This window comes from Solanum pennellii, chromosome 5 (assembly GCF_001406875.1).
Source record: "Solanum pennellii chromosome 5, SPENNV200".
Classification (NCBI taxonomy): Eukaryota; Viridiplantae; Streptophyta; class Magnoliopsida; order Solanales; family Solanaceae; genus Solanum; species Solanum pennellii.
In genome coordinates this window covers 40,524,157-40,534,892 of record NC_028641.1, presented here as the reverse complement: position 1 = coordinate 40,534,892, position 10,736 = coordinate 40,524,157, and the positions used below count along the sequence as shown (strand labels likewise).

At 33.5% G+C, this 10,736-nt stretch overlaps 1 long non-coding RNA gene across 1 annotated transcript; it reads right to left on the bottom strand.

Annotated features, from left to right (window-relative positions):
* Positions 1-2,245: 2,245 nt before the first annotated feature.
* On the bottom strand, positions 2,246-4,604 carry LOC114077379. Its single transcript, XR_003578687.1, has 2 exons — positions 3,972-4,604; positions 2,246-2,761 (listed from the first exon to the last, which is right to left on the bottom strand). It is a non-coding gene; the product is annotated as an uncharacterized LOC114077379 (long non-coding RNA).
* Positions 4,605-10,736: the final 6,132 nt, after the last annotated feature.

Below are 10,736 nucleotides of genomic sequence, written 5' to 3'. Positions count from 1 at the left end.
GACCAAAATGAGGTGTTAAAAGAAGTGATACAAGCCTCAATTACACCTAAGCTACTATGTTAAAAATACTCACGAATGAAGGTGTTAGAATGTGTGAGACATCTCATTAACACCAAAGGTGTTATGTAAGGACAATTCACATTTCATCAATGTAAAGAAAAGGATGACAAGTGATCAATAGTGTAAGTAAATATTACCAAAACGTATTCACCTATGAGAGTGTAAAGTTAATGAAGAGACCAGTCTCTATGTACACTCTAATGAAAGTATTGAGATAGATGTATACTTAATACTAATGATGATATGAGAAATCATCTATTGAGATATGATGTCCTCATTCTATAAACCAGCTTCCATGACGTATGAGTTGAACGAAATAGAACTTTATACTGAGCACCGATAGGCTAGCTATGAGCGGTAATGCCATCTTTCAGGAAGGGTGGAGGTTCTCGTGACTCTCATGAGATGAGACTGTACGGCATGACAGGTATGGATCTCCTTATTTCTCCTAGTCTTCGAACCTATACTGCCTATATAGGGATCTGGCGGGGTTTAATTCCCATGTACGCTAGCATATTTTGGGTCACTTTGGCCGGTGATTCCACATCTTTTTAGTGTGGTGTAGACACTGGATTTCATGATGATCACATGATCTATGTCGGTTAAGGTTGGAGTTCCTCAATGTAGGAAATATAATGAAATTAACGATACCGAAGGTGTTTGTACAAGACAATCAGGAGGTGAAATCAGATTCAAGTAATGACATTAGGTCATTCTTGGTCATTGTACTTCATGATCCCTATGAGAGTCTTAAACTTCATCCTAGGTATAGCTGGTGTTTATATATGAATGAATAAATGAATAATGTGAACTACGAAAGAACGAATGAAGCAGACTCTGTGTTTGCTAAAGAAGGCCTTCGGGTTGAGGTCCCATATGTTCTGCCCTCACTTAAGACGTCTTATGCTAGATAAACGATTACAAAGTCTCATGTATATGAAATATATAATATATAAAATATGAAAGTAATTAAATCAATGGAATGATCAATAGAGAATTGCTTATGAAAGGTAATGAATATATAGTGTAAAGAAGGACTCACTATAAGGCAGGGAAATCATTCCTTAGTCCTTGGATTACTTATATTGATTCATTGTGGGTATGGGACTACAATGAATCATTGCACTTGTCAGTAATCATATGACCAAAGGAGTTATTGAACTACACAACAACAAGAAGAAAACGACTGAAAAATAATCTAAGTGTACAAAAAGGAACTCTCGTCCTAAGAGGATCAAAATCTCAAATCTTCGCTCGATTTGTTCTAAAATTATGTGGATGATACTAATGTTTTGTAATCATGTAGAAAGTGAGTTTTGTGCTTTGAATGCATTAAAATACATCATATTCATACCACAATTCCCATCTAACGATTTAGGAAATTCTAGTCACTAGGCTTTCCAGAAATAGCATGTTGTTTAGCAAGAGCTTTCTTTGATCATGCATAGCCTTATGTGTATGTGTGCATACACCCATACTTAGTACAAGTGGTGTACTAACCCCTACTATTTACTATTTTTATAGGTGCGGGTGAGGACATATTGACGACACTTGCAGCGGTTTAGACTTCAGCGTTTCTCCGAACCATTTGGTAGGCCCTCATGATTTTGAGAATGCTACAGATTTAGTCTTGACTTTGTTTTAGACATAGCTAGTGAATGTTGTCCCTAGCGTTTCTTTCGCACCTTTATTTCAAAGCTTTGTAATAAGGCCATGTTTGGCAAACTATTTATGATATATTCATCTTCTGTTTCGAATTGATTCTTTATGTTAGATGGTTATTCTTTTATGTTGAGCTTAGTATATGATGTGTCTTATTAATAAATATAAGAATTCTATGTATATTTCATACATATAAAAAAATTTAAATTTTCCGCAAATTTAACTAGATGAATGTGATGAATGCAAGATGGGGCTTGTCTGCGACATCTGAGAGGTCAACGACGTCGGTTTCTATCCGGATTCAAGAATCCGGGTTGTGGCCGGAGCTAAAATGAAACATTTGAATAAAGATTCAAAACAAGACTAATTAGAATTTTTTTGACACATTTTTAAATAATGATTTTAACTAAATTTTTAATCATATTATGAAAATTATTTTAACTTAGTTGAAGGATAAATAAATTGTTTTGACTACATATTCAAAATAAGTAAACAATTGATAAAAATGAACAATATAAAAATATACTACCATAAAGAATATAGTTTATCTTTTTGTTAATTAAATGAAAGCATAATGAAGCAAATAAACAATTAGAGTTAAAAATATCAAATAAATGAAGAAATGCAATCAAATAAATGAAAAGGTAATGGACTTGGGCTTTTAAAGCTGTTGATGTGCTCTGGCCCTATTTTAACCCTTGAAATCGTGTGTATACACCAAGTGTTTATGGGTCATTTCTTCACTCTTTGTTTGTATATCAAACTGTATAGCGGCTGCATACAGTCCGCTTTGACGCCTCCAACCTGTATATATGTTTTTGGTGACATATTTTCTCAACTAAACCTGTATATCAGTGTATAGAGTTGTATAAAATATGTATACAATCCATTTCTTGGGCTTTTGAGCTAACTTCCACCAGTATGTTTGAGCTATAGAACCTGTAATAGCTTCCAAATATATAGGATGTCTGACTGGAAAGAAAAGATTGGGCCTTTATGGTTTAACTCGGAAGTGCAACATAGATTAGTCCACCATTGACTTCAAATGGGTTTATACGAGAAATGAAGGAAAGAACAAAATTAGTGCTTTGAGATAAGAAAATAAAGCTAGCTTAACTTAAATGAAAAATCGTAACTTAAGTAATTCAGGCCAAAATGTAATGAAAATCTATTAATTAGACCTCAAAAAAAAGATGGCCTTGAGAAGAAATTAAAAAAATGAACTAAATATACATCAACAAGCAACACATCTAAAACTTGGCATCATATTCATTTGATCAAAACAATTTAAAGTAAGCAAAAAACCAGCGATAGAAAGGAGTTGAAAAAAACCAAATGTCATGTTCATTGTTTAAAAAATATCCAGTGAGATTTGAACAAAAATATAAGTCCCATTGGCTACATCAATACATAACTAGAAAGGTCAAAATGTAATGACACATATCTTCGATTATTTAGCAAAAAGAGACCAAACGTCTAACCCAAAGATAATATACTAATCATGGAAGTTAAACTAAAATGAGCATGTCGAGAAGTCAATATTTGAAAGAATGTGAAGATGGAAACTTGAACAATCCATGAATTTGAATTTAATAAAAACAAACAGCCTACCAAAAGATATATGTAACAACCAAAATAAGTTTAGCAATGACACCTTTAAACCAAGAAATGGTCGACTTCATATATGCAAGCTTAACAAACCACAAGGAGATGAATTAAACACACTGAAAGTATTGGAATTTTCAAAGAAACATAACAAGGCTAAAAGTGACCAATGAAAAAGAACGACAAGTCAAATATTCATATTCATAGATCAATGAACAAACAGTAAGCACAATTTGGACTAGAAAGATAAATGTAGCTAAAATATTATACATTTTTCCCAATTTTAACTATACAAAAACCATCAAGACGTAAGCAAACCGTGCAGAAAATAGAATCATACAACGAGGAAATCCCAAGTTGAAGTTAGATGAACATCAAGTTAATTATTTTGAAGAAAACAAGGTTGTGGCTCAGCTGACTATAGAGATACAAAATCGATCGAACAAATATAAGAACTAATATATAATATCAAGGAGCTTTATCAAGCTTTATTCATGCTTACAACCCAAGAATTCACAAGAAAATGAAATTATGAAAAGATTAGACAAGAAACCATATACATTTAGCAGCAGAACATGTACGAAAGCTTGAACATACAACACGCCATATTGAAATAGACTATAAGAGGGAGCAGGATTATATACCTTTTATGGGGTAGTGAACTAAGATGACGAGCTTAGCCACGAAGAACTACCACCATTGTGAGGCGATTTCGATGCACTACAAAAAATAAAACAACTTCGATTTCAAATAGAAAAGACTCAAACTCTCTGTTTTCTTTTTCTACTCTTTACTACTCTTTTTTCTCTCCTATGTTCTCCTTATTTTCTATTAAATGGTAGAACTCTCTCTCAACTCTATTTTTCTCTACTTTATTTTTTGTCTATCGTTCCTTATTTTTCTTCCTATTTTTTCTAAGTTTAAACTATGAATGAGAGAGATGAATATATAGATAGAAATCGGGGGGAAACAGGTGGATTGGATGAATCTCAACAGATTTTTGAAGAGAGACATTGATTTTGAGCGAAGGACGATCTAGCAAGGAGATTTCAATACGAGGGTCGTTGCTGCTAAAACAAGAAAATGTGGACGACACGACTTTTTTCCAGATTTTCCAAATTAATGAGACTGTGACGTAGTTGGACCGGTTTTTCTTTTGGATTGCTGGTTCTCCGGGATATCTGAATTTGCTGGCGTGAAGAAGGAGAATCAAGTGGGGTGGTCATTTGTTTGGTACGCTATATTTGGTGTATTGAATGTTGAAGGAATTGGGTTTCTTTTGGTATTGCTGATGATGTTATTATGGGGTGGGAATAACTTGGGCTTTGAGGACATCTAAGGATAAATTGCTTAATTACACACATTTATTTTTCATAATTTTCATTATTCCCTACCATTTTAAAATACTTCTAAAATCACTCTTTTTCCTGCCAAACCCCACTGTTCCGGATACATTAAGTTTCACAGTCAAACACACGTTTCTTTTCCTAATTTCACTCCCTTACTCCCTCCCTATTTCACTCCCTTTAACCTCTTCCTATTTTCATTCCCACAATTTTTATTTCCTTCATTTTTAATTTTAAGATTTGTTCTCTCTCCATAAGATCACTCCATAACATTTTCAAGAACCCATGTAAGTTTTCGCTCCCAAATTTTTCCAAAGAACTACCAAATCTCCTCCTTTTCCACATTTAGAAAATGGTTCAGAAAAAAGTGAAAGAGATGATGTATCCCCATTTCGCCTTGCAACATAATCTTTTCCCAGGATCCTCTTTTGCTGATTAATTCATTTCCATTGTTGACAGTAAAACAAAGATACATAAGTTTGTATAGAGCAAAGATTAAAGTGTAGGGGATTTTCTTCGTCATTTTGTTTTGCTTTCAACAAATCAATTTTAATGTTTTTCTATTTTTTTAGTTCATCCTTTATAATACATATGATTTCGTATTCAATATATCTAGTGATTTAATTTATTAAACTAATGAATAGTTCTATTATTGATTTTCATTGTATCTCGTTCATTTTTTATTCTTAAATTAGTCTTTGTAAGTGCTATCACTGATTTGATACATCATCACCGTTATAATAAATTTTGTTTTATGCAATGTATCATATTCATATTTAAGGTATTGATACATAATCCTAATGTTGTTTACTATTCTATTAGTTTTATCATATTCAATATAATTGTTATTGATACATAAATACTATCTAATGTATCTTCAACGTGTATCAAGTTCTTTAATATATCATCAATATTAGTCAAATTAAAAGGCTATTAGCCAGTATCAAATCAGTTTTGTGTTATGTATCTACGCTCTTTAATATTTGTTAGTCTTACCCAACTTAGAATGCGATGTATATTTATATTTACCCAATAATAATTTTTATACATAAATCATAATGTTCTATAAATGGAGAACTATGTATCATGTACAACAATATGTATATGATACATATTCATTCTTTGGCAAACCAGAACTACATGCATATGATACTTGATAACTACCACACGGTAATGTATCGATAAAAAATATTTACTTCTCTAATGTTTCTGATAGGATTACAACATTTAGAAATTTACTAAATATTCTAGGAATAGCAATGTATCATGATTAATATATAATTTTTTCACAATGTTCACAAGGTATCTTGTCAAGTTGAAATCTCCACAATTACACATTTTTCTCTTAAGGAAAACAATGCATTTCTTCCAGCACCAAACTAACACATAGTGACACAAATTTGTAACCACCTTATAACATGTACCAGATACATTACAGTAACAAATGATACAACCATTCAACAAAATACAAGATGGATATATATTTATGTATCATCCACACTTGTATCTCGATCAAAACAAGTAATTTACATATCTTTATAGAAGAGAATGGAATGTTGTTGAGTTAAAAAAAATGAATTGTTGTTGCTGCGCTGAATTTGGAGCCCAAAATTGTCTTGAAAATGAGTTTAAAAGGGGAGCGAAAAGATTGCCAATTGAATTGCAGTTATAGCTAAATAGGAATTAAGTAGTTACCCAATTGAGTTTAATCTTAGATGAGTTAATATTGATTAATTAACTAGCCTCTTATCTTAATGAGATATAATAATTGATTCTCTTATAAGATAATTAACTCATAAATATAAACTATAATTATCTAAACTAATTAATGAAATATTTCAGTAAAACTAAAACCTTTTGAGATAATTTTCAAATATTAATAAACAAATATATGCAAAATTATATACAATATATAAATTATTTTTTATCATCTTAAAATTTATAAAAATGACAAAAATACTTAACATAATTAAAAATTTTATAGAGTAATTTATTTCAAACCATTTGGAATTTAAGAAGCTCGATGACTAATTTGTATTGTGGAGGTCCAAAATTCGGTGTAAACAGTGGCCCTGTAGAAGGCCAGCCATTAGACCCTCAGAGCGGAGCAGAGCCTAGACCTTAGACCCCCAAACCCAAGTGAGAACCACGAGGACCTTCACGAACTGTGAATGTACACAAGGTCCATGGGAGGGTCCGTGAACCTGAGCCAACAAACCTAAACCCAAGTGGGTTCAATGAGGACATTCACACTCAATGGTCCTCCACACGAGCTGTGGTAAGGCTTGTCATAAGACCCCCAGAACAAGTAACCACTTGCTAAGGACCACGACTGATCCCATGGTCCTTGGTTCCCTTCACGTTCCATGGAAGTGGCCTGATCGACCCTGTTTGATTTTAAAGTAGGGGTTATTTTGGTATTTCTCGCTATGCATTTGGAACCTAAACTACGCCTTTAACCCCTAAACTACGTGGTTTTTGTCAATTTTAGCCTAGAAAGATTAGTGGAAAGTACCCGAGTCAGACCATTCACCAAAAACCTAGAGAATTAGAGCGCAAAAGGAGAAAGAGGTAGAGCAACCCTAGTTCAAGAACATAGCGAGTTTCCATCAATTACAGCCCCAACTGAAAGGTTTTGCCGAAGAATGCATCACTAGGTATGTGAGATTTCACTAGTTGGATTCCTTTCACCCATTAGGTCCCTCACTATTTTTTCTTGATTAAAAATAGGGTTTCTTGAATGTTAGAAATTGTTGGGGTTTAGTTGTTTGCATGATCCAAATAAGATTATCACGTTGTTTCTTAGTTCTTTGCATGAAATTCAGAACCCTAGCTATGTACTATTTTTAGTTCATGAATTACACATTATAGGTCACTTAATTTTGATATATACATACATGCTTCAATTCTAGAATGTAACATTATTAGTATAATGTTGCATTACGAGTTTGCATGTTCGTATTTTAAGTTATCCAATATTACATTATTTGAGTCATAATATTGTTTATTTACATAATCAATTGAGAGTAGATTAATCCAAGTCAGACTAGGGCCAGTCACCCTTATAGTCCCAGAACTACGTGCACTCGTAGGTTGTAAGTCCCCTCTGCGGGCATCATTTTAGTGATTACACCAGTATGCCTATATACCTTTGGCAGGGTATATTGGATCCTCTTGACGGGACATATATATCGGACTCCACATTTACTTCATATGGCTTTACATCAGTTATTAATAGCTCCCACAGTTTAGTCATACTCTATTGCATTGACCATGTTATCAGTTAGTATTCATTCTCTGATATGTTATAAACTTATTCATTACATTTAGTTAACATGTATTAAGTATATTCAGTATCCTTACCGTGTTCAGGCTACATCATCGCTTTATCGCTTCGTTCTGCCATATTGTTATTTAGCTTAACTCTATCATACGTGCTCAGTCCCTTTTAAGTACATCTTTTTCTAATGTAGGCTTAGGTTCTAAGCTTTCGTATGACGCTTATATCGGTCCCTAATCTTCAGTTCTGTAGCACCAGTGGTGAGTCTTCATTTTTCGAGGAAGGAGATTACAATGCGAGGGTCACAGTTGCTGCAACAGGAAAAGGCGGACGACACAACTTTTTTCCAGATTTTTTGGATTGATGAGACTGTGAGGCAGTTGGGTTAGTTTTTCTTTCGGACTGTTGGTTCACCACGATTTCTGAGTTTGCTGGCATGAATAAGGGGAACGAAGTGGGTTGTTCGGGTGTTTGGTGCGCTATATTAGTTATATTTTATGTTGAATTAATTGGGTTCCTTTTTCTATTCCTGATGATGTTATTGTGGTTTGGGAATTATTTGGGCTTGAGGAAATTAAATAGAAGACAATGGTCTGCTGTTGAGTAAAAAAATGAATTTTTGTTGGTAGTCTGAACTTGGAACCCACAATTTGCTTTAAAATGAGTTTAAAAGGGAAGTGAAAAGATTGCCAATTGAATTGCGATTCTAGCGAATTAAGAATTGAAAAGTTACCAAATTGATTTTAATTTTATACTAATGAACATTGATTAATTAACGATTCTCTTAATATTAATAAAATAATAATTAATTCTATTATAAGATTATTAACTCAAAAATATAAACTATAAATTAAAATATATAAAAAAAATTAACATTTGAAAATGTATAAATATGACAAAATACTTAAAATGACTTGAAAAATATTTAGAATTTAATAAAGTCAACTATTTCAAATCAATTGAAATTAAAGAAGCCCGGTGAGTAGTTTATATTGTGGAGGTCAAAAATTGAGTGTCAACAGTTGTTCCTCGTTTGACTTGGACTGATGAGATAAATACGAGGCAAATGAAATGGACTAATCTAATTTTGACAGACCACATCTACATCTCTTAGAAAAGGTATTTTGGTATGTACTTAAAAATTATGGTCGAATCCTGGTATCACGTTTCCTACATATCTAAGCCTATATGAGAATTTAGGCCACTTGTAGTTCGATGCGCTTGTTTTGACGCGATATTCTGAAAGAACTCAAAAGCTATCTTGATATTGAATTATAAAGAGACCAAAATGCTCGAGAATAAGATTTGAGAGAGAATGTTGGAATACAGCAAGTTTTCAATATTGAGCCCGCCTACATATCCTTAAATATTAGGAATCAGGCTGTTTGTAATTCGACTCGACCGGTGAAAAGGAAATCTATAATGCAAGATAACCTTTGGTTCTTTAGGAGTAACAAGTAAGTCGAGTATGAAAAAGAGTTTTGCAACCTTCTATGTTTTAGCCATGAATGTGGCGTGCTTCACACCCATAAGTAAAAATTTGTATGGACATAATTTCCAAATCTCTTGGTGTATTGTCACTAAGATTGCAAAGTTTCCTTCGATGAGAATAAAAACCCACATGCCTTTTGATAGGGGTGTGGCATAAATGAGGAGGAAGTTGTTTCTCACATCACATCCTAAGAGTTTCATACTCCTCTTCAGTAAAAGTTCTACGTTGTGCTACATCCTCTATTATGTCGTCCACACCTGTGGTTTGATTTGCGAATTCATCCTTTTGTATTCTCTCGGGAAAGGATTGAAACAAACTTGTTAGTACAAACCATAATTTAAATAGATAAGTATTATGTTATACACTATTCAATTTAAAAATACTTTGATGTCAGCCTCTTTTTGTTTTGATGAAATAGAAAATGAATTGATATGATGTGACACGATGATGAATTTCTCGATAATGCAATATTGTTGATGACGATACTTCGTTGATAGGATGACAATAATGCTACATTTATGAGGAAGATATAAAAGCTCGATTTGTAAGATATTGTTGCTAAATTTATGGTCCATCAAAAGGACGATGTTGATCCAATGGTAGATTGATCTTATCGAAGCTTGTGTGGTAGGATGACAATGTTCTATCGGCAAGATGATGTTGATCCATTCATCAATAATATTTTGACCTTTGATAATATAATACATATGACCCTCTTAATAGTTTGATTATGCAATGTCCTTCTTGGCATTGGAGGAGAAATGTCTCTCTTGACATTTGAATGCATGATGACCCTCTTGGCAGTTTTAATGTGTAATGACCTCTTGGAAATAAAATATGTGATGCCCCTCTTGGCGGTTGTAGATGATTGTCCTTTCAGCTTTGGAAGATGATGACCCTCTTGGCGGTTTGAAGATGCAATGTCCCTTTTGGTAGTTGAAGATGTAATGTCTCTCTTTGCATTTGAATGCATAATGGACCTCTTGGGTTTTGAAAATGCAAGGGACCTCTTGGAATTGAATATGATGTCTCTCTCGGTGTTTGAATATGCAATGACCCTCTTGGCAATTATACATTATGTCCCTCTCGGCATTTGAAGATGTAATGGCCCTCTTGGCGGCTTGCATGTAATGGCCCTCTTGGCGGCTTGAAGGTGATGGCCCTCTCTACATTTGAATATGCAATGGCCCTCTTGGAGTTTGAAAATGAAGTCCCTCTCGGCGTTTGAAGATGCAATGGCTCTCTCGGTGTTTTTAGATGATGGTCCTCTTGGCGGTTTGAATATGATGGA